General features: G+C 38.6%; 1 protein-coding gene across 4 annotated transcripts in view; it reads left to right on the top strand.

Annotated features, from left to right (window-relative positions):
* LOC128875610 (leucine-rich repeat-containing protein 24-like) overlaps positions 1 to 26,003 on the top strand; it is a 312,453-nt gene that overhangs the window by 251,643 nt on the left and 34,807 nt on the right. The window contains exon 1 of one of the 4 annotated variants that reach the window (XM_054121336.1): positions 16,685 to 17,283. The exons of the other annotated variants lie outside the window; for them this stretch is intronic. The gene's annotated coding sequence lies outside the window, so the exon portion shown is untranslated. Of the gene's footprint in view, positions 1 to 16,684; positions 17,284 to 26,003 lie in introns of those variants that run through there. 4 annotated transcript variants of the gene reach the window in all.

The raw sequence follows: 26,003 nt of genomic DNA, 5'->3' as shown, positions 1-26,003 counted from the left end.
CAACTTACACAACGAACTTTAGAGGCGAGGAAATATAATAAACGTGTTTAGTTCCAGTTCCTAATCCATGAAATCCTAATAGCTGCCAATTCTTTCACAGTCTCACTCAGTTTTCTATAAGCTCCAGTTCCACCGTGAACCCAAACACGCTTAATAGAATTTCGATATTATAAAGCCCTATTTCCTACTCAATAAGCTCGCCAGTGCTTGTGCTGGGACCATATCGAAGTTTCCCCAAAGTTTTTAGCATTTTACGGAACTTCCTTACACTCGACTCCGGGTCAAATGGTGCCTTATTTTCTCCAATATTAACCCTGAGACTCCTAACTTCTTTTTTGTTGCTGTCGCTATATACACTTTCCATTCCCCAGATCCTTTAGAGTTTCGCAGACGAGATTTTATCTCCGACACGTTACAGTAGAGAAAAACGTATGAAAACGTCTTGCGCCCGGAAGTGTTACGTTCCTTTGTTGTTGACCTCGACTCACGCGTACCTTTCTCTCAACTAACAGGTAAGCAGATCATACGTTCATGTGAAAATATCCTTTTAAGGGTCCCTGTAGTTTGGACATAAAAAGAATTGACATCTTTTTATAAACTCGTTTAAAGGTTCTTGAAACATTACGCTCAAAGGACTGGGGAGACTCAACCGTATAAACACTCTAGCCTCGTGTAATATATTGTAAGAGGTATGTCTAGTTTGCAGCTGGATAAAGTAAATTTTTTACACGTGAAAGAGGCTTTTTCAATATACTGAGCCTCTTCAAAATGGGAGTCCCTCCAAAGTGATCTTGGATTTTCCTGATCCCTGCAAAATCTCCTTCGTGGGGTTAGTACGAATGAATCCAATCAATCGTTTCATTAAATTAAAAGTGCCCCCATCTAGAAAATGATAGTCCGGCGGGACTTACGCTTGATTTTATCGCGTCAGTCGCGGTGTTAAATCGCTTAGTGCTTTCCATACCGCGTTGGTCGTAAAGATGCTAACGGAGTGGATCCGCCAGACGCAAAGAAACGCCGGCGATTATGAAGTACTCGTTTCTATGAGCACTCCCGGCTATCGTAATAACGAAGCAGGTAATAGTTTCAATTCCTCGGCTTCCTTTCCTCCCCGGTATTCTCTGTTGAACAAGAAGCACTTGTTTGCGAGAACGACGGGATTGCGATGCTTTCCGTCAAAGTTTCCACGGAAAACGAGATCGCACGCTTTGACACGGTTCGCGGAGGAATAGCGTGATATCGCTGCTTGCATTTCAGGAGCACGGTGTATACGGGTGAAGAAGATTAATGGGTTTAAATATGAAATTTGCATTCGGACGATCTACAACGCATGGAATTCCTTGCTGAGATATAACGGCATTATGGAAATGACGAAACGCGATGAACGAACGCGGACCTGTCTTATTTCGGAGGGTTGCGAGCTTATGGCAGCTTTGGCTGGCTAGTTCGAGGGAGGCCATTCGCGTGAAAGTTGGCTACCAGTAGCTTTCTAGATGAAGTTTGGAAAATGTTACTTTTCGACGGGGCTTTGACGGCGAATTTAACCCATCCGTTACGTGTCGTACTGTTTTGGTACAGACGAGTTTTGGATGGTTTATGATGTTATTAGTAGACTGTAGATGTTTATGCAAATACATTATTCTAGAAGAAATTCATTAATGCGCATCTTGCAAATCTTTCCTGAGTATTTTTCAAAACGATAATGAATTCTTTCATAGACTAAATAATACCAATTGAAAATACGACGAAAACATGGGTAAAATACAGTATAAAAATTGCTTGTCACAAAAAGAACAAATAGTTTTTTATTAAACGAACGTATTTTGTGAAAAGAAATTTCTTTTTATATAACTTCAACGAAAATGAAGCCTTTGGGTTGAAATTGTTTCACACATTGACAGATGCTGAACATACGAGCGTATGGTGTTCGATCCAATTACTTTTTTTCTAAATTTTGTTTTAAACTGACTGATGGAAATTAATTTTTAAATTGATTTTTACGTGAAAATTCCATGGGAGTTCAATTTTTCAATACTTTTTATTAAATATTTTCTTTTCTAACGTCATACAGGCCGGGCTTGTCAATTAGGATAAGTCATACTTTCCATAGGAAATAAAAACAAAGAAGATACAAAGTTTTGCAGGTGTGCACCTGCAAAGTGCAATTGCACTTTCCTATAAATTGAACCATATATTTTCTTTCAACCTGATCGATTCTTCTCGATACTCTGGTTGTAAAAATTGCAGAGAGAAGTGCTAGGAAAATGAATATTTTACGAGATATTTCAAATGGTAAATACAGTGTACTCTACATAAAATTTTATTCGATGTTGGAAGAAACTTGAAACATCTTTCTTTAATTTTACGTATTGAGTGATCAGAACAATTTATTTATCTACAAATAACATATAACTTCATTTCTTTTTAATGCACTCTGCTAGTGCATCGTTGCACTTTACCGAAACATGATGTATAATATGCAATTGTATATTACATTTTGTTGTACGATTCCTGCTCATGATTTCATTGCACGTTTCAAAGCCATAGCCTCACTGGATGTCTACATTAATCTACTTCCTCATGATACACGTTACAGCAAAATAATTAGAAATATATTACGGCATTGCCCGCAGTGGCCTCTAAAGGGTTTTCATCATCGTCGCGAAGTCCCAGTTTCCCGCAAACTTCATACTTGTCCCCGTGCTTAAACCACGGACCTGTTAAGTAACCTTACTAATGAATCCATTAGCAGACTCTGGATGAAATGCAGACCTCCATTCCCAGTCTTTTTATTCCCCAGCATAGTGACATTTTTCTTTCAAGTAAGTTTACACGAGTAGTTGGTTAACTCGGATTATCCATAGAAATACAAATACCGTGTTTATATTATTATGTCATCATGCAAGAGTATATCATTCAAAGATTGTTGCAAAAATTCTGTGTACACGCTGCTTCAGACGAGACTATCTTTAATTACAAACTTTGAACGGTACGTATGTTTGCTCAGGAGTTCTTCAAAACATCCTTTGATCTCTATTTTAAGGACTTCTCGTATATAAGCATTTACCAGCTCAATTGCTACAGCGCTTCATTAGATAGGAAAATTGCATTCGGAGAAATGTAAACTCTCAGTCAGTAAATGTTTCTCTTTAAATAGACATAATATTCTGTCAGCACTGCTGGTTAGTATCTTTACTAGTATTTTTATCAATCAAAACTCGAACAGTCTCAACTACAATTAGAGTAGTTTTATTTATGACATAATACAGTGAGTCCCATAAACATTCGTACCATCTAGGTTTATTAACGAAACGTGACTAAATTAAATGATAGGTTTAATGTTTCCAAATAAATTTTATACTGTGAGTGTATAAACGTGTCAAGTTTATTTGTGTACAGTGTACATATGCAAAATGAAGCATTTATTTTACTTATATAACCTATCATTTAATTTCGACAGAGTTCGTCAATAAACATAGAGAGTACAAATACTTGTTGGACCGAGTGTATACTACTACATGCAATATGAGTAGGTAGGTGTAGGTACATGTTTTTTACCCAGTAGGATAGAATTACATTGCCAGTATACTACAATTGAACTTTGAATTAATTACAAGTTCAACACGTCGCATTGTATCTTCGACAAACAGCTTCGACGGCGTGTAATCTGCGATACAATCAATAATTACCCCTGTTCCGATAATTTGAACGATCAACGTATCGAATAATCAAACGCCCGCTATAAAATCTGCACCTTCGTCGACAACGCAATTCTCGTTTCTACCCGGCGTTTATACAAATGAAAACGTGGACTTACAGCATAAATGAGCGCGTTGTAACAATACTCGTTACTCGTGCGATCCTCGTTGGAATACGGATCACGAACGAACGCATTAAGATAACCAGCATGCATCGCGCGAAAATGAGAACAAGTTTCCTTCGGTGACTGTATCGTCCTATCTCTTTCATTTATACACTAACCGTAAATAGAGCTCTCGTCGCAATCGAGTCGTTATTTGATTACTCTGTCGTTCCCTCCAGAGTCCGGCTAAAACGTGCCAATATATTTCTCGCGGTCGTCGCACCGTCCAGCCTCAGTGTTTCTCAAACTTTCCTGGGCGTTTCAGAAATTAAAATGGTAGACAACATGTATTACAATACAGACTATTCCAGCAAAGTAGATCGTAATACTCCAAAATACTGAATACTTCACCAAAATAGAGCACAATACTGCAAAATACAAAATATTTCAACATCATAGATCATGATACATCCTGTGAAAGCATAATGAGGAATGATATAATGTAATTCTGTGCATCGCAAAGATATAAGTACGAACGAACATGAAAATTATTTTTGAATAATAAAGGGGGTGCATAGAATTTATTTAATTTTGTATCGAAAGGAGGAATTATTTTTCCAAAGATGAGTTGCAAAGGTGATGTATTGTGAAGATCAACGATTTTTGTTTCAATCAAATGATCAGTTTTCTAACTGAAAATTCAGCAAAGATATTAAGCTTTAAAATAGCAAAGACCTTACAATGTCCTATTTTGAATGGACCACCTTGTATGATAAAGAAACTATGACTCATCGCCAGTGAGTCGAAGATTCTACTTTGAGAAAGGCTGGTCTAGCCAGTGGCGCGTTTCCGAGTCGGTTTATTTAATCGCCGAGCACGTTTACGCGCGCGCGCACACGACTCACGCCCACGCAAGCTCTTGGAGAGGAAAGTCGCGTGCATCGCACGTGCCTTCGCGTGCCGCGCAACCCACGTGGTCGATTTTAACCCTTTAACTACGGGACGATGTTAGATTTTTTTGGAAAAGTAATATTCTCGAACATAAGAAGCAATTATTGTCGATTAAACGAATTCGCAAATATTAATAAACAATAATATTGTTATCTAGAGCATTTCCACTCCAAAAGATGTATTTTCAAGATCTGTGTATGTACGAAAACAGGAAGTAATATATCAACTTGTTCCTGTGCCGTCGAGATTTATTTTGCGCAGTCCTCCGCGTTGAATTCGCTATTACTTTCCTCCTCGCTACATGTGGTATTATCCTTGTAAGAATCTCCAGATTGTTTCTGCCGCAATCGCGAACAATAATAGAGGAAAGATCAGAATACTCTCAACAGCAAAGTTTAACTTATGATCACCCTTCCCCGAGTGGAGATTAACTGTTAAGAAAGCTTTTATCGCAAATTAATAAATCCACGACTGGCGCGCGGGGTGCATTAACACTAAGACAAACGCGATAAGAAACTTTTAACCGGCTTAAAACATAAACCATCTACATATAATTGAGCGCTAAAGTACTCCTCTGTACTTGAATTATAAATTGACCTTTAAAGGCCGTTGAAAAAGTACCTGTAATGGCAATATACAGTCCTAGGACTCACGCATTCAAATTATGAAATTAATGGCATTGTAGTCTCCTAGAAATAGGACACTCTAAGATCTTTGCTGCTTTAACTCTTTGCACTCGAGGTATTTTTTTTCTGGTATTTACCAGCAACTCGAGATGCTTTCTTAGCATTCTATTGCCACGAATGCTAAGCTTAGATTGACTTCAAAGATGAGATCTCTAATTTGAGAATTGAGAATCAGGTCACCTTTGTCTCACAGAGAATCATTTTATTGACACTTCGGGGTCCAAAGAAATTAAACTTAAACAAGTATTATTGCTAGTTGATTTGCTGCGTCAAACCTAGTGGTGGCCGAGAGTCACTTCTCGAGTGCAAAGGGTTAAATAAATGTTGGAAAGGTTTATTAATAAGTGTTGGATTATTCTTTTTCAAGTGTAATGGATTCAAAGTGTATCCTTCCGCAGCACGCGTGTATTCATTTCCGCAACCATGACGAGTCGCGTGAAAGGACACAAAGGAATACGCTTTCCCCTCTAGCGCAATTCACCGACCTCCCTCCGTAACAGTGCCAATTTCTGCCATTACCACGAACGCAGTTAATGCGAGCATGAGAATCGAGCGATTCGCATTCAGCCATTCGACTCGATCGAATGGCACTCTTGTCGATGCGGTGACAATTTCGAAAAGCAGCCAGAAACGGAGCTTATGGACGTTCGTGTAGCAATTTCGCCTGGATCTCGCGCCAGGCATAATAAAGGCACTTTACGCGGACGATAGGGCCGTAAGCTATCGCGCGTCGTGTATCATCGTTACGAGTCCGTGTCGCGTAATGGCCAGAAACGATGGAAACGCGGCCGTTTACAACGTAGATGCTTTCCTCAGACCGGAAGGACCTCTTCTTCGTAATCGTTCTCCGTTGTTTATCCAACAATTCCTTAGCTCGAGATCTCCATTCTTTATGGAACATAAATTTCAGTCTTAAGCGGTCTATCCGATCTTGAGAGCCTAGAACTAGCTGCTATTTGGAATTCGTTTTAGGGTGAACTATTAAATATCTTATTTTCATCTTTTTATCTATCTGAATTTATGTTTAATCAATTCCTTTTCTATTTCTCGTTGCCATTTTGCAAGCTATTATCTTGCATAATAAAAGATATACTAATTTCAAATCGATACCATGTCCAGTTATCATAACAACAATGAAACAGATAATTAAAATCATGTTTTCGTTCCAGTTAATTAATGTACGAGCTGATGACTCCAAACACACATATAAACTATTCACATTATTTAATCGAACGCATAACCGAATATACATCAAGTCGAAATTAACTCATTGTCAAATCGCACATTTAAAATCTAAGTAAACAATTGTCAGTAACCACGGAATTCAATTACTGCGATCCATCAAATCTAAAATTGATCAGGGGCCTCTAAACATGCATTAAACTAATTTCTATTGGATACCACGGTTAACATTATGCCTTGGACAACCGCAACTAGCATTTCACGATATCGTTACACAATGGCGAGGGGGAAACATGTGTCGAAATTGTTTAGCCACAATCGGAACCGTTTCTAATAGTTCGGATTGCAGACAATGAAATCAAATTTTCAATTCGTCATACACCCTCGGTAAGTAATTTATTGGCTTTCCGTTTCAACTCCGCTTCACTTTGTTCGCGCGTCAAATACGTGGCGCTGTTACATCAATATATTCGTATTACAAATATACTATTTACATTGATTGGTAACGATTTACGCTATTATGATATATTTAGACGTTAAACGCCACAGCTAATACTGATTATCCGTCGCGATTTGGCTAGCGACCGATCATTTATTTAATTCGCGACGTAGCGTTTCCACGGTGCCATTGTGTCGATATCATTTATGCATTGAAACTCGTTAAAATTTCGGCGCTTTGCGTTCGTCGCTATATCTCAAAATTGTTGTTCTTTGTCGCTAACTCGACTTTTTCTTTTTGTTTCAGGTAAGTCATGCAAACTTAATATAAACGAATCCAAAGAAATCTTTCGGAACAGGTATTTAAATATATAGTCATACAATAATATTCTACATTATTCATCTATCATTCCTGTTATCCTTCAATGTTGTTATTATTATTATTATTATTATTATTATCATTTAATCCATCATAGACGCGCACACGACGGGGACCTGCGTCACTATCTGCGGTGCATCATCACATCCGCCATGACTGTCACGAAACCGAGACGCTGTCGTGATACGGATACGTTAAAAGGGACCTCGCGTTTCTCGCAGGACAGAAATCGAGTTGACTGGTCCGGGAATACTCAAAAATGGGAAAAGCGACCGCAAATGGTGATTGACATCGCCATTAAACTCGATTTCAAGCGCACCCAAAATATCCAATAGTATCGGGAATGGAGAGTTTTAGCTATTGAACTAAATTACTTTCGCGCTGACTATTCCTGGTTTTAATTTAACGATCATACTCATCGCCAATTGAGTGAAACGTGACGTACAATAATAATTTGAGAAACCCTAAAATACACTACTCACTATTTGAAGCAACATTTTACCCATGGTAACAAGTCAAGCTTCCAAGCTTCTAAGCTTCTAAACTTCCAAGCTCTAAAGCTTTAAAGCACTCAAGCTTCCAAGCTTCCAAGCTTCTAAGCTTCCAAGCTCTAAAGCTTTACAGCACTCAAGCTTCCAAGCTTCCAAGCTTCCAAGCTTCCAAACTTCTAAGCTTCCAAGCTCTAAAGCTTTAAAGCACTCAAGCTTCCAAGCTTTAAAGCTTTCAATCTTCCAAGGTTCCAAGCTTTCTACCATCAAAAGACTACTTAGAACCTCCTCATAAAAGAATCAAAAAGATCAAAATTTGTAAAACTGCTACAATACAAATACTTTAAGATATCGCTGCGTCCTTCTCCAAAAATCGAATAGATAATTCCTGAACCGGTCGAAGACAGGAAAGACTGGCGCGACCGCGGACGGTGATTGACACCGTCATTAAGCTCAACTTCAAGCGCATAGTGTGCACTTGCTATAGCATTGAAGCCCATAGGCGAGCTCTGTGTACATGTACGTGGGAGCAGTGCATCTCCAGGTCCGTGCATGTGCATGATCGGTGGACGCTGCGAGGGCTGAACGAGCTTAAACGGTGGAAAGGAGAGGGTTGGCTCTGGCCAGAGGAGACGAGGATGCGGGCTGGGTGGGAAGCAAGGGTGTTCCCGATATGATTAATGCTTAGCATGCGTGCTCACATGCGGAGGACAGCTGTGAGTGACTTGCACTCCGCCCAAACGCCGTCCATTCGACCGATACTGCTGGGCTTGTACTCGCGCGTGTGCGCTTAGGTGCGCAACGCCAGCGCAATACTGTATCTACCTAGACGCGCGACGTGTTCGACACCTATTGACTCGTATTACATATATGATGCAGGGATCGCGGTGCAATCAACAGTCGAAACACAACAAGGTGTCCCTTCCTCTTCGATAATCGCCATTGGATGTTTCAAGGTGGGATACATGTGTAACGGATTCAAGAAAACGATTTCATTTACAAAAATCAGAAGAACTGTGTTATGGAACCTCTTATACTTATCTCCAAGTATTATCTAGAGTAATGCTTACTCCTCCATAGGTCTGATTTTAAAATTGAGTAAAAGATTCTTATCCACGAATATACAGGGTGTTCCTTAACTGGTGGTACAAGAGAGTGGGGGTGATTCTACGCGAAAAATTGAGTGAAATCTCGACAAATACTCGACAAATTTTCAAACATATTTTTTTCAAAAATAAAGAGTCATATGACGAAATTTTATTTTACATTTTCGATTCAATTTTTCATGTAGAGTCACCCTCTACACGTTTCTACCGCTAGTTACGGGACACCCTGTATTATTCGGGATTGAACCGACGATTTCTCTACAAAACCATTACCAGAATGGCAGCATACAACCGAAGCCCTGTAATGATTTCACTCTTCTAGGTCAACAATATTCCACTTATAATACCTAATTAGGGAAACTGAATCCCACTGTTGCGAAAATCCTCTTTTCCTGCTTAGTTAGTATTCAACATGCTTAGAATTCGAGAGAAATATTATTCGTTTAAATGTAATCTACTGTACGTTATTTTTAAAGTCTTTAGTTTATCGATTTATGGAAATAAATTCTTTTTAATTTTTGTTAAATCTCGAACCTGGTGTAATCCCTTAACGCGTCGCACCGTTTACATGTTAACGTCGTTAAAAAGCGACGTTTACGTACAGAGTACGCCGACACGGTCCCGTTAATCCGGCTGTTCCGCGGTGAACAGCTTTCGCTCCTCTTTCCGCAATCGATCCTTCGCTCGCAGTGTAAATTTTTATCGGATGGTGTTTTTTTTTTCATGGATAGGATGAACGATGGTGTAGCCAGGGATGAGAGCGATTCTAATCGTTCGAGTGGGTGCTCTTGGTTTTAGTGTGCCCAATTCTCATAAAGTTCCTGAAATACCAGATATTACAAAGCATCGTTGAACCTTTATTTTAATGAAAAAATTACTTTAGCGCTTCCTGATGAAGACCGTTATATTTTATCCAGTGGAATTGTAATTAGGTCCGTCTCGTCTAAGAGTTGATTATAATCGTCGAATCAGTTCAGATACTTTGGTCGACATTGGTTTCTAATCGAGGGTTATTCCATATCAAAACAACCAAGAGTGGTGCTGGTAATCAAAAATTTCGAGTTGGGTAGTATCACGTCCTATTTTATCGAGATAGAGCCCAGAAAGTTTCTTGCCATATAAAATTCTTGGGTAAACGTGACGTGGGCTGGAATAAGATTCTATACATATACAGGGCGAGGCGCGTAACTTACCAACCCCTATCATTTTTGTTGTTAGGGAATCGACACAAATTGTGTATCATAAATGACACGATTCAGAAGGTTCTTTTACAGCAACACTTTTCAAACTACACCTTTTAAGTATCAGACTAACTCTTATTAAAATATATTTATGTTCATAACCATTTATTTTTAGATATACTGCAGTCATGTTACCATTAAAAAACGAAGAAGTGTAACTGAAAAAAGCGTTAAAAACAATACTGCTGGAGAAGTTATGTGGTTTACCCTGTACACTCTTAAGTATAAATTAGTGAAATAGAGTTAGGGAAGTATTTCCCACAAGAATCGTATTTTAGCATCCACTCTCGAGGCATTTCGAGCCATTCGGTAAAAATCCGAAAAATTACATAGACGAAATTGACCCAATTTGATACGAAATTTCAAACTATGCGTTCCATTTTACTTGCCCCTAATTAAGTCGTGGGGAGTGATCTTTCTCATTCCCATACTCATTCGTATGCATCCCAATTTGCATACGGAACGTAGGACACCACCTTTTTACCGAATAAAACGTAATAGCGATCGAGGATCTGCCTCTCATAGTTTGAAATATACGGGGCGTGTCTAAAGGGGTGTCGTTAAATTTACAGGCAAATTCTACCCTCAAAAATTGAGAAAAACAAAGTCTTAATTAACACGAGGTCTGCAGACCATTTATTTTTACGATACAGCCGATTTTAGTTTGAGAAGTACTTTACAACGTTCAATGTGTTCTCCATTAACAACTACATACACGTGCACGTTACTGGAACCCAGCTGATTTCTAATTTTATTTAACGCATTCTCTACGTGTTTTTACAACCCTCTACGTTCAACTTTATGTTCAATCTACGTATAATTCACACATATGTTTCATCTACCTTCATCGTTCGAAGCTTGGTTTTCTACTTTCTAATTCTTTTTAATCTTTCTTACATCGCAATGTGGATTCTTTGGTATACATATTAGCACAACTCAATTATAATATAATTGGATATTCTTCCGAAAGGCCACCCAATTGATATGAAATTTGGAGGATGTTATAAAGAGTATGGAGGGACACCAATTATAAAATTGTAACTTCGAGAATTCACCCGTTTTACCCTTTCACTCCGAACGCCCGGATATATCTGACACTTGTACACTTTTGGCGGAAGATCCCATTCATGAGTAGCGCTCTGGAGGACCGAACCGTCATAGCGAAAGGGTTAAAAGGTACAGATACTTTAAATGTCCCATACACGATACGACGTGTCGTACGACAGATCGTACGGCCACAACCAGCCACTAAGAAATGAAAATACCAACCTCCGGAATTTTTATCAGAACTTTGCGGAAAAAACTTCAATCGTTTTCTGATGTTTTTGCGATGAAAATGAAACCACACATTACATAATGTGGACAATAATTAACGAAATTACATGAAAAATCTGATTGGATAATTGAAAAGTAATTTAGTCAAAAATAGTCCTGTTCATTCACTGTGATCGTATGCTTCGATTTGAATCTACCAAGGAATCGATGCACCCACATTATTCGAACTCAAAACCAAAAAGAAATCTCAAATTGCTACTTTTTCCACCCGTATTTGCCCTCGTCGCCGACGAATTATACACATTCACACCCCGTGGCTGTTCCCCGCGTAGCAAGCCTGACGAAAGAGAATAATGGAATAACAAACGCGATCCACGTGTTTCAATTATCGCAGCGTAATACCACATGCTGCGACACGTTAATCCTTTGCCTCCGAACGCGCAAACTGTCCCAGTTTTTTTTTTATTCGTCGTTTTTTCTTGTACAAACTACCTTCCCATATATCGTATTTTACATCGTGTTCCCCGTCGTTGCATCCATAAATTACATCAAACGAACGACGAAGCCGCCCAGGGAAGGATGCTCGCGTTAAAGTATTAATCGATATTCCATTTACATCGACTTCAGGACACGCGTCACGGCTTTAAAACCACGGGGCGAATTTGCCGAAGACGATCGACAAACCGACCGTCAATTCGCTAACGCCAGGAGCGAATCCAACGTGAACCTGATGGATGGGATACAGTGGAGTCAATATACGATTTTCATCAGTTCTATTTTTAACTAAGTGGAGTAGTTTTCAAAGGTGCTTGTAAACTCGTATCATATTTATTAAGAAAAATTTAGAAATCTTTCCATTTTCGTGAAATTTTTCCTGAATATTATTGTAACGTGACCAAGAAATGATAAAGCAAGGCTATATAAAGCGAAAATACATACAAAACAAAATATTTCTATAAATATATTTTTCTATAAATATCATTTCTCAGTGTCTCAGAGTCTCAGAGTCAGAGTCTCTGGCATTCGTGAAACATTTCAGAAAGGAAGTGGTTCCAGATTAATTATCTTCGGGATCCGATGGGTATAGGTCCGCCACTGGCTAGCGCTTTCAGTTACCCAGTCATGTCTCGGATGAAACGATTGCGTCCGTAATTACATCGCTGCTCGTTTTAATGCGACGCGAAAAAAGGAAATAGCACACGCCCGCTTGGGCAAGAAATAGTATCGATCGTAATTCAAGAGTACACAACTCGCTCGTTACACGATACAAAAGAACAATTTTACGGCTGTTGGGTTATTACTTTTCCCTGGTCTTTATGTCGGCCGTCATTAGAAGTCAAATTGAATGCATCGAGGGGCCACGGCTGCGCTCTCGCCCAAATGAAAGGAATATAAGCTCGCAGGCGCTTCGTGACTGGCAAACAAGAACATTTCGCTACGAGTAGCACGTCTGATCGAATTAAAGTTTCAGTGATGATGTTCGCACGTGAAAATGATCATGTATTGCGTATAATACGAAATAAATTAAGATTTTACGGATTAACCTTGACAATTGTACGAGTATAGGTGTTTATCTTACTTATCTAAAGTATTTATTCGAGTTATGAGGCTCTAATCAATTTTAAGAAGTGTCTTTTGACGACACCCGCATTTCAGTTTTATTTAAATAATATATTGGCACATTTCCAACGTTTTAAATTCGTTAGGTACTAAATATACGCACAGTTTGAGGAGTCAAAGAAAAGACGAAACATTAATTATTTAACACGTAACATTTTTATATTCAAATTTCACGATTTATAAGCTTTCGTAATAACGTAATAACGGCACCGTTGTTGTTCTATGAAATTTGTAACTCGGCGTTTCTGACGATTTTTGAAGCGGATCTAGCATATTTTATGCATTTTTAATTTGTAAATGTGTAAAAAGTTCAGTAGGTACTTTGTTAATTGTTGAAAATTTCAACACCATAGTCCGCTATGAATTCACTCATGTTGTAATTCTGAATTATGTACGAATATGAATATTTTGTAAAATGGTTGGAGGGGGCACGCACGTGTTAGTTTATCGATCGTTTAAATGAAAGGAATATTAGTTAGAGTTGTAAAATAACGAACGCGAAACATTCTGTACGATTACACTAGTGGGTCCCCAGCTTAATAGTTCAAACGAAAACTTATGGGAATTATTATCTACAATTTACTGAAACGCTTATATTACTGAAATGATGGAATAATTCTTCGAGGTAAAACAATGAAAATTTATTAGTCGGTGGTTGTAACGTTTATTAAACTTTGATTATATATGTAAAATTTTATCTAAAATTGAAAGAGAGTAATTTGAATATTCCACGTCTAAAAAGAATTATAAAATAATGGAAACAATAACTAAATCCACTGCGATAAAATAATTGAAAAAATTTTAGCGCGTACTAAAATATATTGCATGCACTAAATTTAAAAAATCTACTGAGAGGATCATGATAATACTTTAATACCGTGCTCCTTGAATAATCCTGAATGAATTGATTTTGTGGATATTAAAAGCGCGCGGGAATACAATTTCTACAATGTCTATTGTTCCATTCCAGCAGGTCTGACACGGTTATCTGGAAGAATTATGTCATTAGCGTGGTGAAGTAGGCCATCTTTTTAAAGCGGATTGTCCTCGAAACAGGGCACCAACTCGCGCTATACGCCAGGAACATAAACTACACACAAAATCCGTTTAACCCGAGTCGGGCAAAAAGTTATTCGCAAAAACAGGAAGACTCTTAAAAAATGCTACGGGCAAGCCTTATTGAACTGTCTATATTTAAACTCACTGATAACTTTTCAATTCATACTTCTTTATTTTGTCTTAATCTGTTAATAAATAGTATTATCGTAAAAGTTAATCGAGAAGTAGATTAGAAAGTATGATTCGCTTTTTATCGAATTGACTTCTTATCAATTCATTTTCATTTTTATTATCAAATGACTCATTCCGACGACGTATTTTTGTTGCAAGCTGTAAACGCAACGCTCAGAACCAGATAGAGATAAAAACAATTGATTTTAGTTTTGGAAAAAAACATGGTTGATCGTAATCAGTATACAACTGTCAGAACTGTTAAGTGTTCGTGTGGTCGGGGTAAACGAAAGCTAACTATAGAAACCGGAACTAGAGTCAAAAAGATTCGTGCAACGCGGAACATTATTGCTTCAAAACCCACGGTAGGAGTTGATGGGGTAGTTTGTTTGTTATTAGAAATGTCTTCGAGAAGTTTTCCACTTTGCGACGTGGATCGATAGGAAGGATTTCACCAGGCCGGCTTATTCTTGCATGTTTATTCGTAGCAAACTTTTTTCATGGAGGGATTCAATAGCAACGAGTCTCTCGGATACAGGAGCCGGCATGACGGAGAGAAAAACGTAAATGGAGCAGGATTATTTAATCGCGACGACGACAACAACAAACTTTAACCAAGGGTACGCATAGTTTATTCTCTGCTGTTATTGTTAACGTAAATGTTACTTAGATTTACTACAAAAATTCTTAAAAGCCCAATCAATTGTATTAAATTCAATATATATGCTCTCGATAATTTCACATTTAATTAAATCACTCGAATTGCAATTAAAATGGGGAGCGCATAAATCAAATTAAATTATGTAAATGTTGAAGTTCCGAAATAAAATCATGTTAAATTCAATATTCATCGGCGCACTCTTGAAACCCCATTATTGACTAAACCTCATGAATAAAAATGAATAAAACGAAGCCACATAATTGATTGAAATAATGAGCAAAACTTACTCCAAGCACCAAAAGACATAAATAGCACTACAAAATGAACAATTAAAAGAATTTTAAATCACTCCTAGAATGTGCTTCATAGAAATAAAATTCTAACATTTTTCTCTTGCACGGTTCAGGTTTTACTTTTAATTCTCTTAGCTGCAATTATTTCCACCGACCCAAATACCATTTCGATCGGAGAAAAACAAATAAACCATGGGAATAATGTGGCCGGAAGTCAGAATTCGAGGAATAAAAGCACCCTTGCTATAGTGGATAAAGAGTAACGTCGACGACGACCCTCTAGAGATATTTTAACTTTGAAAAGGCACTTCGTGTGTGTATTTGAACAATAATCAGAGTCACGTTGCTCTGACAAAAAAATACTGCCAACGAAATAAGCCTGGAACTCCACAACTGCATTGCGCGGGTCTACAAATATGCATGCGAAGAAGCATTAGACGAAAGGGTGGGACGAAAAAGAACGAAACCCAGTGCTTTTCTCGTTCTTACTGCATTCGCAGAGCGTTTGTTATAGAAACGCTGCTCTAATTAACGAACTAATTTTTTCGACATTATGGAATGCGCATTTTCTTGCTCCCAGGATGCGGTGGAATAAAGTGTAACCGCGAAACGATATGCTTTCGAGGTAGTATTTTCATGAGTTATTGTCGCGATCCTGAGTTTATTCGATTCTTGTATTTTAAATTAGAGTGGGTACTATGTAAACCATTGAAGTTCCAGGTAAAATATTTAATTCAATTTTTGTTATTATGTGCACCTATTAAATCATACTAATCTTAGCAATAAAATCGAGTCAAGGAAAATTAAACTATATAAATTCTTGAAATTAAATGTATGAATCCAATACTGACTACTCCTAATAATCTCGCGTTTAATTAATTCATTCAGACTACATTTATGTATGAAATGTATGAAGAAAATTAAATCATGTACATCAATGGGTGGAGTTCCATATTAAATGTATTAAATTCAATGTTTACTGCTATCGATAATCCCGCAATTAATTAAATTATTCAGATCTCGATTAAACGTGAAACGAATAGACAATATTTAATCCTATAAATGATCGAAGCTTCCAATAAAATCACAAAAACTCTAATGTTTCTTATTCTTAATCATTCTTTCAAATTCCTTAAAAATTAGAATTCTAATTATAAAAATTTCAAACGAGCTTTAAAATTAAATAGATATTATTAAATGCTCACCTCTGCCTCTGGTGTTCAAATACCTCGATACATTCCTGTTGCTGATACGTAAGAGTCCACGAGTGAATCGTGTAGTTATGAGTAATCGCACAACTGTCAACGCACCGTATCTACACGATAATTGCGACAAGACTGATAAATTAATTCGCGAAAGCAGTCGTGCGTGAAGACTTCGCGGAGACGATTGGAATGGAGGGTAACAAGTTAAATTTTGGGAAACGACCCCCTACCTAGAGGTTTTTACCTGTAATCCCACTCCAGGCAGGTATAAGTAAGAACAATAACCAATCAATTAACCATCCCTGTGCCTCACCCTCGTCGAAGGCCTCTCTGGAAGGAAATTCCCACTCTTCGGATATCCTTGGGAAATTGTCAGTCTGATTTTAGCGGTCGAATCGGGAACACGTGTTGCATTCGTGCTCGAGTGTCGTCAAGATTTCCAGTCATACCTCGTGCTTCGTGATCCTTGTGAATATCTGTCGCGAAAATGGAACTGTGAATTGCATTTTTGTGACTCCTGGTACCACGGTGGAATGCTTCAATGGTGTGCACGTCACAGAATCTGGCTTGTAAGTGTCTTATTTGAAAGTGTGTTGCGCGCATAAAAGTGTCAGCCATATTGTTCGAAGTTCGTAAAGGGTGAATTGCAGCTACTTTGACGGAATTTATCTGCACGGTATCTCTGGATGTATAGCCTTGGCGAAAGTGATGCAACGCGTGTGAAGGGTAAGTGATTAAATTTAGTCCATTAATGCTTGATACTTCAAAAACAGAGTAGTCGAAAAATAATGCTATATTAAATATTTGTATAAGTAATATATGGCAATATAAGATGTACGTTACACGTGTTTTTGTTTAAGTCAAAATTTACATACGCGTATCTACCTAATCGTGGATTATTCAAATCATTTTTTTTCATATCTAAAAGTAACTAGTACATGGTCGAAAACGTTAATGTTCTGTATGAAAAATGAATATTATCATTTGCTTGTAAATATTCCCATCCTTTTAAAAATAATTCTTCATACATTAATGGATTAGAAAAAAATGTTGGAGTATTCAGATCGTACATGTAAAGCGACAAAGTTGTAAGAAAGTGGGAATTCCTCGAGGAGGGCACAGGGCAGTGGTACACCATCGGTGGGAAATTGTACACGTTGAAAGTCGAAGCCTTGGGGTATGGGAATAGGTCGGGGTGCCATAAATTAAAGATAGAGCGACAGAGGCCTTCCTGAGTAGGGCCTGCTAGTCTAAAGAAAAGTGGGGATTTATCCTGGAGCATCGAACCCCATGCGGTTCAGACATTCCCCTTTTCGAGTGTACAAGAAAGCTTTGCCAAGACTCTCGTGAATACAATATACAGGGTGCTTGAAAAAATAATGAATCAATTTCTTCATACCCTTAGATTTTTAGAGTATCCAACGGTATCTAACCCTTGAAACACAAAATTGCGTTAGGGTTTCGATTGCACGTCGATAATGTGCCGATTCACCGCCAAAAAACTAAGTTACGACTCGTATCGAGTCAAATCTCGTTGAATGGAGCAAGGAAGCGTCGCGAGAGGGGTGGATAAGCAGATGACGTTGAATCGAGGATATCGTGGCAATCGAATTCGATTTGCAAAGTATAGAAACCGGGTTGAGAGTGGCTCGATTGAAAATAGTTCGGTTTCAATCTCACCCATCTCGGGACTCCTCGAGTGCTCCTGAATAAACACTGACTTTCCCGCGTCTGTGCACCTGAAATCAATTCTACGGAACAAGTGAGGTGTTAAGGTGGCTCGAGGCGATAGAGGCGGACTCTAGGGAGAGACACTGCTAGAAGAAGATATGGGCACGCGGTTGGGTGTATGTGGGGGGGGGGGGGGGAGGCAAAAATTTGAACAGAAGAACTCTGTTAGACCACGCGAAAAGTGTCGACGGTACTTGACTTTCCTCCATCCGTCTGAATAAAAAGCTACGACTGACAGGGAGTGGCGAGGGTGGGCAAACGAGATGAAAACTTACCATTTCCGTCGCCGTTGCCACCTAGAATAGAATTCCAGTTTCGCAGAGAAACCCTGAGAAATCTTGTCACGTATGCTGTCGATAATGCTTCCCTGGAACACCGAGTTGCCTATGAATTCTTACTGGTCTGCTATGGTTCGTGTGTTCTCGGTAAACTCGCATAGTAATCGTCGTACATACGGTGCATGCACGGTAATCGGTTGATCCTTTCACTTGAAAGAAATTATGCTCTTCTTTTAACCCATTCACTGCCAGCCAAATTCAAAGCGTTTTGCTTCGTCCCCAAGATTTAATACAGATACTGTAGCTTTTATTAAGTAATAAAACAGATTTATGAAAATATCTCACTTAGGAGTGACACGTGACAATCATTAAGAGCTAGGACTCTCTCTACGCGATTATCGGCTCACGTAGCTGATTACTTCTACTGCCCCCTCTCTCTCTCACACATACACTCACACATTGTACTTGTACGTATACAGAGGTGACCAAACAGATATGTAATCAAGGTTATTATCTTGATAATAAAAAGTGATATTACATTTGTTGAATTAAAAGGAAAATTTACGATCTTCTTATGCAATAATTCGTGACTCAAGAAGATATAAACTTATTTCTTGAGTGATTGCAATCAATTGGAACTATGAGACATCTCGTAATTGGCAGCGAATAGATTAAACAAACCTTGGAGCAAAATTTAGTAGCTGTTTTGTACATGAAATTTTTCGTTATGGATCCTCCTCTCATAATCTGTAGTTATAATCATACGTACATATGTATATAAAGACAATCATTTCGGAAGGCATAATTTACAAGTCATTTTTTAACTTTTTTCTTAATATTTTTCCAAACCAGTACATGTTTGGGAAAAGCATCTCTAACAGTTTGGAGTATACGATAGTTACGTTCCTCACAAGAACAGCGCGATTTCCGTAATCGGAAAAGCGAAATTAACCCTTCCAGAGCTGGCATCTACAATTAGGGCACAAAATTTTCTATTATGACAAACTATCGTCTAGGGCGAATATCCTTATTTATGCACATGGAGAAGAATCAGTTTTCCATTAGGGTTTTTTTTTTTTATTTTTTCCAAGTTAACCCTGAGAATTAAATTACATTAGTACGAGAAAAAAAATTCTGGTCTGAAAAGGTGAAAGTGCCGTGAAAATTATTGCCCCGAAAACGTTGAAACCAGCATTTATGATAATAAACGGCCAGTGAAAAGAGCTCCGAATCAAAGGAGCACCCGTGATCAGCGCATCTCGCGTCATAGCGGGCCTCCGCGTGTTCCAATGGAGTCAAAAGGAATAAAGATCAGAGGCTTTTATGCGAAAGTGAGTCTTCCAGTTGCGCATTTTCCGACTGCTGCAATTCCGTAAGCGAATGCTTGCAATAAAAATTTCGTGTATTTACTGAAAATCTGATAGAACACGATTCTTCGGTCTCACAGACGCATCTTTTCGTTGTTTGTATCCCCACTTGTTCGTCAACCTTATTCCTCTTTCTATCCGACGATATTCTCATAACACGGTATTCAATGAAATTTTAAGAGTATTTCATTCAAGAATAAACTAATCGACTGAAAGTTTATTATGATTATTTATTTATTTATTGTCGCGTCAGTTTGTAAGCCATTAGCGACCACTGTGAGTTACATGTTCAACATTTATATACATATGTGAGCCATAATGTAATTAAAATAAATATAGAATAACTAATTCTTACATCTAACAATAATTATAAATCCTATTTACCATTAAACAATTTTAAAAGGTTGTAGTGTCTCGTTAATTCTTGTTTATATTTCTTTGGAAATTTTTGTCCTTTGTAAATAAGATATAATTTTTTATGTGTATTTCTTCTCATTTAAGCTGATTTTCAGTGTAGTTGGTTGGTTTTATATTTTTCGTATAATATTATGCATTGGCAGCGAAAAACCAGAATTAGTAGACAAAATATTTTCTCTTGACTCGTGAAGATCTGTATGTTTAGACATTAACCACTTTTGGTTCCATGTTTCTAAGATTTTATTTTGCTAAATAAATTTTTTTTCCTTTGGGATTTTATAATTACTGAGGTCAATATTTAATTATCTCTTAGTCTCTTCCAAACATGAATGTTGTGGTTTTTTGATACAAGCGTTTCGGATACAAGCACGGTACAGATGTAGGTGTCGTCGCTTCGCCGCTGCACAACGCAGGACATCGTTCATCTTGCGCGGTTGTACGACGATCCTTGGCAACGATTCACCGTTAGCCGAATTATACGCATTATCGAGGTCCCGTGACCGCCGGCTATGGATTAACGAGCTAGGTATAAATAACTGACACTCTATCGATCCTGTATCGCCGGGGTCAGTGGTTTTTCCATTGTGTGCCAGCGAGCGCTGCACCAGTGTGTACGTCCTGTCAGTCTCTTCCTGTTTCGTGAGGGCAAATATTTACCCGAGTCGAAACACAACGCGTTTTAATGGCGCTGTCCTCTGGTCGCTCCTAGACGTCGAACGTATGCGACCCGTATCGGTGCTCTCTTTTCGGTTTTTGCGTTTCGTTTGTCTTTCCCCTTTTGCATTTTTCGTGATCAAATTAGCGAACGCGAGGTAAAAGTATTTGGTTCGTGAAGCGATCGTAGGATGGTGACGGGAATGGAATGGTACCTTCCGTTTCTTTTAATCCTTTGCACTTTTAAGGCCACCTATACCGTCCAGGAACCTGAAGGCGTTCTACTCCTACGGCCAGTGTCACTGTTCACAATTTATCATTAAGTTTTAATAAGCGATCGTTCACTAATGGCATCAGATACTAAAAAATACTAAAAGTATATAAATTTGTTTAAACTCTAATAAGAAAATAAGAGGTGCAAAGTTTAACAGTGCAAACTGTAAAATTCTAAAAAAAAAATCGTACAATTTAGCAAACTACAAAGAGTTGTTCGTGACTATTCCATAACTCAGAAATCTAAGAAAAATGGTCTTGGAGTAGACTACCTGCATATAGCTAAATTGCTTCGAGTGCAAAGAGTTAACATAGTCAAAGAAGTTACAAAATAAAAATTATAAAAAATCGAGTAGTTCCATGAAGTGACGGGATTACAGCCTGGACTAGAGACGGGAAAAGAGTTAAACGTTAGAAATAAACCGCCATAGAGAGTTCGTTTATTCGTTACTCAAATAAAATCCTGGCCAACCCCGTAAAACGCAAATTGCAATAAAATTGTTATAAGGGTTACGACACAGCGCATCCAGTGATCACTCGAATACAGTGGTTACGCGGTTTCTTCCAGTGGATAACCAAACGGCGAAGAAGCTCCTTTTCTTCTCGCTCCTTGATGGTTATGGCCCTCATGAAACACCCGGCCGGCGCATAAGTATGCGCTGCTGCAGCTTATTACACGTATAAAGTATCCGATTTAACGCGGCGCTTTATCTTTCTTTCATTTCTTCTTTTCCGTCTTCCAGGGGGTCGTTCGCGGTATTCCGCACCACCTGAAACCGCTACCGGCGGTTTTCCCTCTCGCTTCCGCCGCGTTTCGACTCTTTTCCCGTGGTATTTCTCTTTGTTCCCTGGAGTGCTCCTCCTGACCTCTTTCTCCGTTTCGTCTGAGAAATAATTTAATTCGTATTATGCCGGTTACGAAGGCAAGAAGGACCGCGTTCCCTCGCCTCGCCACGGCGTGTAGATGTTTCGCATTTGAAATCGAGAGAAGAAAGAGGAATTCGCCCGGCGGCTCTTTTCACGCAGCTGAAAAAGAAGCGGCTCGGGGGGGGGGGGGGCAATAGAAGACTCGCCGTTTCTTACAGAAAGCGATCCGCATTACGCTACAACCGAGATGGTGGCGATTCACGTGGGAAAATAAGTGGAAAAATATTACATAAATATAGAAAAAACTCGATGAGCAACAGTTGTACAAAAACAATTGTGTAAAATTAATTCAGCACGACAACGAGTAACGTTCTGCTTTCAAATTGAATTTACATTCCACTTTTATCTTCCACGAAATTAAAAAAAATTGTGGACACGAAAGGGAGGGAAGTCGATTAATCAACGAGGAAATTGTTTTTCGATAAGCTGCATTTCTGCGATATATTCTGAGTAGGTTCCATGGGGGCTCAGCGGTTAGAGTCGCGCCTCGACGTGAGTAATGAATTCTCATCAAATTGACTCAATTTAAACGACGATCGACGAAATTACCGAAACTGCGTTACTAATCCTGGCCGAGCGTCTCGTTTCTCTTCGATGACAGCCATTGCGAGTTCGTCGTTAATAACTCACGATCATTAATTATCAGGCTCCTATTAAACACACGCATGGCACAAAGAGATAACGCGTTCATATCGGATTTCTCTATTCAATCAATAATCAGTGAAAATGAAATACAAACTTGCAACCATTATTTACGCAGCCTTAAAATAATAGTATAAAATTTCCATTCAATTGATATCCACTTGAAAGTTTGAAATGCTATTAGGCGCATATCACTACTTAAAAACAATTTTTCCTTTTTCTTGCCTCCTTAACTTCGGTCGATTTTCTCAGTTTAGTTTGAAATTGGCTTCCCATCCCTCAGGCAATCGTCTGCGGAATTTTGAGTAGAGTAATTTCTGAAAACGATATTTCCGTAGGTACTCGTTGACTGAGTAATCTCTGGTTAAACGGGAATGTGTAAAAAATTAAACGAACTTCCGCGGTAGTTGATGAAGCTTTTAAATAATTAATGATTCCGTGCAAACTTCACTCGCTAGCGTACGATATAGTACAGTCGATAGTACTTATGTACTGTATTATAAACGGTGCATTCATAACGAACCGGGTGTGCTTAGCGTAGACACTGCCGAGATTACATACTACTTTCCGGTTTAATCATGGACGCGTGCATGCGATCAGAGATTCTAACGGCTTCTTTATCGAGTCGTTTAGTCGATCTATTCTTGGATAGAAAATATTTATGGATTTACTAGTCATACTGTAGGAAGGTTTCTTGACATTTGAAGGCAGGAAGTAAATTCATAGAAATTTCGCTAATAATTTCATAAAATCAATAAGTATCTTTACCAACGTTATTTTATTAAAAAGAGACCACAAGTAAGAGTTTAAAAAACTGGTTTGTTCATTAATATTCGTTTCTTCTTAGAGAATATTTATAAATTGATTAGAGAAATATCACGAAAGCTTCTTATCGATTCTGTGTTTTACTGAACGAAGATATTCTTTCGTTTAATTACCAAGACACAAATTGCTGGAACCACTCGTGTATCCTGGCTGTTTACGAAACAACGGGGAAACATTTCCTCGAGACTCGCCGGGAGCTCTGGAGAGAAACGGTTCGCCCTTATTTCGACGAAAGCAATTCCTCGCCGCTCTGGATTCACTGACCCCCTGCGAACAAGCGCAACTTTTCCACACATACGGGGGCAATCGAATTACGAGAGGTGTGTGCAAGATTTATCGAAAATGACGAGCAAATTCCCCAGCAGATTCGATTATAACCGAGAAAACGGGCCAAACCATATTTACGTCAACGTTCCACGGCACACCTATACGACGGACAAACTTTTATCGTGTGAAGAATTGCCCATGAAAGATGCAGGTCGCAGTGCTTTGCGTTGACTGTTTTCTCGTTGAAGAAGTTAGCGTTCCTGCTTTTGTTTCTTGTCCCATTTCGAGACACAGATTAAAGAGTTACCATCTCCGATTGTGCTCGAGAATTATCGAGACCTTTTAATACATTCATTTGTTAAGTAGAATACTATATTTGGCAGCTATGTGATAACTTTTGACACTAATATAATTCATAATTTCACAATTTAAAAATATGTTACGTCACTCATACGTAAGTGACGGGTCTTTTCATTAAATTGTTACATAAAGTAATTTTCAAGATGAGATTTTAAAGAAGATAAATCTAGATAGGATTCGTGACTGGTCGAAGATACAAAGCTAATGGTGTCACTAGTTCGTGAAACGATTCAGGTGTCCCTGCAATTTCGACCATACCTACCTAATAAATACAAAGGAGGAATTAAGAGGAGTAATCGACCTTATTTGCACTGTAGTTTCCTACGCGAAAAAAATTCCCTTGTTTCTGTTCAGGGGCGAATGAAACAGGATAGAATGCCGCAATAGGACAGAAGTAATTCCAGTGTCCGAGACGGTAGCGTAAACCATGTGCAACCGTACGTCTTCGGAATAATTAAACACTACGGTGGGCGCGCGTGTCTCCACGTTGGAACGCGGCTAGATTGCCCTCGTAAAATCTGTCTCTTATGGCATGTAGGCTTGCTTAATAAATGAATGCTCGGCATTCGCTGAAAACAGTCCATCATTCGCTGATCTAGAGAGAGGTACGAAGGGGGATGGAGCAGGCAAATTTAGCGCGAATAGGATCCTCGAATGGCATGGGGAGCCTTTGCGACCTCGCGTTCAATCAGGCTGGATCAATAATTCTTGGAACGTATTCGTGATACCGTATTCGATTAATATAGTCGCGAAACTCCTGGCTGCTTTACGACTTGGCGCAGTATCTACGATTATTTGATTAGATACTCCTGTTGAAATAATTTGAGGGTTTCCCAGGTTGCGAGTTGTTTCCGCTGTATACACAGAATATTTGATGTAAATCCTATGGTAGCAATCCTTAGATCTCTCCGCTCGGATTTTGATCATTATTAAACAAAGCTTTAAACATTCAACTTTGAAAATTATTTAATTAGAATTTTTGAAAATCTACAGTTATATAAAAAAAAATAAACTGCAAATTGTAAAGATTACTTAATGCTGACATGCCATTAGGGCGAGTAATTAATCTTCCACAGTAGCGAATAAAGAGGATTTCCATTGGTCCATTGGATGACTCTGAAGAATCCATTCCCTTGTTCTTCTCGCGAACGGAAAGAATCCGTTGTCGACCAACGGCGCTTGACTTACTTATCACCTGTCCCATTCCACGACAGTAACATTCGAAGTTCCGTTTGCTCAAAGTTTCGCGGTGTCGTGGTTGCGTTCCAATTCCTGAGAGACAAACGACTCCCTCTACTCTTCTCAGAGTTTCACTAATTCTATTTCATGAGTCACGCGCGCGGAGAAGTTAAGTGCGTTTATCGATAAACCTCAAGAAACGCTTTCTATATGGAACTGTTTCCCCCTTGAAACTAAAATATCATTCTCTTTTTTACAAATACTATCATACCTTTTGGAACAGTAGACACGTTGGAGCCTTATAGACGGAATGCACTGCGTTACCGAGCCTTACCAACTTAGTACACTGTCTTACCATCAAAGTGCACTACCTTGCCACCACTACCCACTTCCTTATCGATACAGTGTCTTGTTTTACCTTGCCTACATCATTATCTAATCTTAAGATAAATCGTAGAATAGATAGGATATTCAACGTCATCGAAGTCTGCCCTTTGAATCGAAAATCCGTGGAATCAAGGTTTTA

Source organism: Hylaeus volcanicus, chromosome 4, assembly GCF_026283585.1.
Source record: "Hylaeus volcanicus isolate JK05 chromosome 4, UHH_iyHylVolc1.0_haploid, whole genome shotgun sequence".
NCBI lineage: Eukaryota > Metazoa > Arthropoda > Insecta > Hymenoptera > Colletidae > Hylaeus > Hylaeus volcanicus.
The sequence above is the reverse complement of the archived record's forward strand: the minus strand, read 5'-3'. Positions and strand labels throughout refer to the sequence as shown.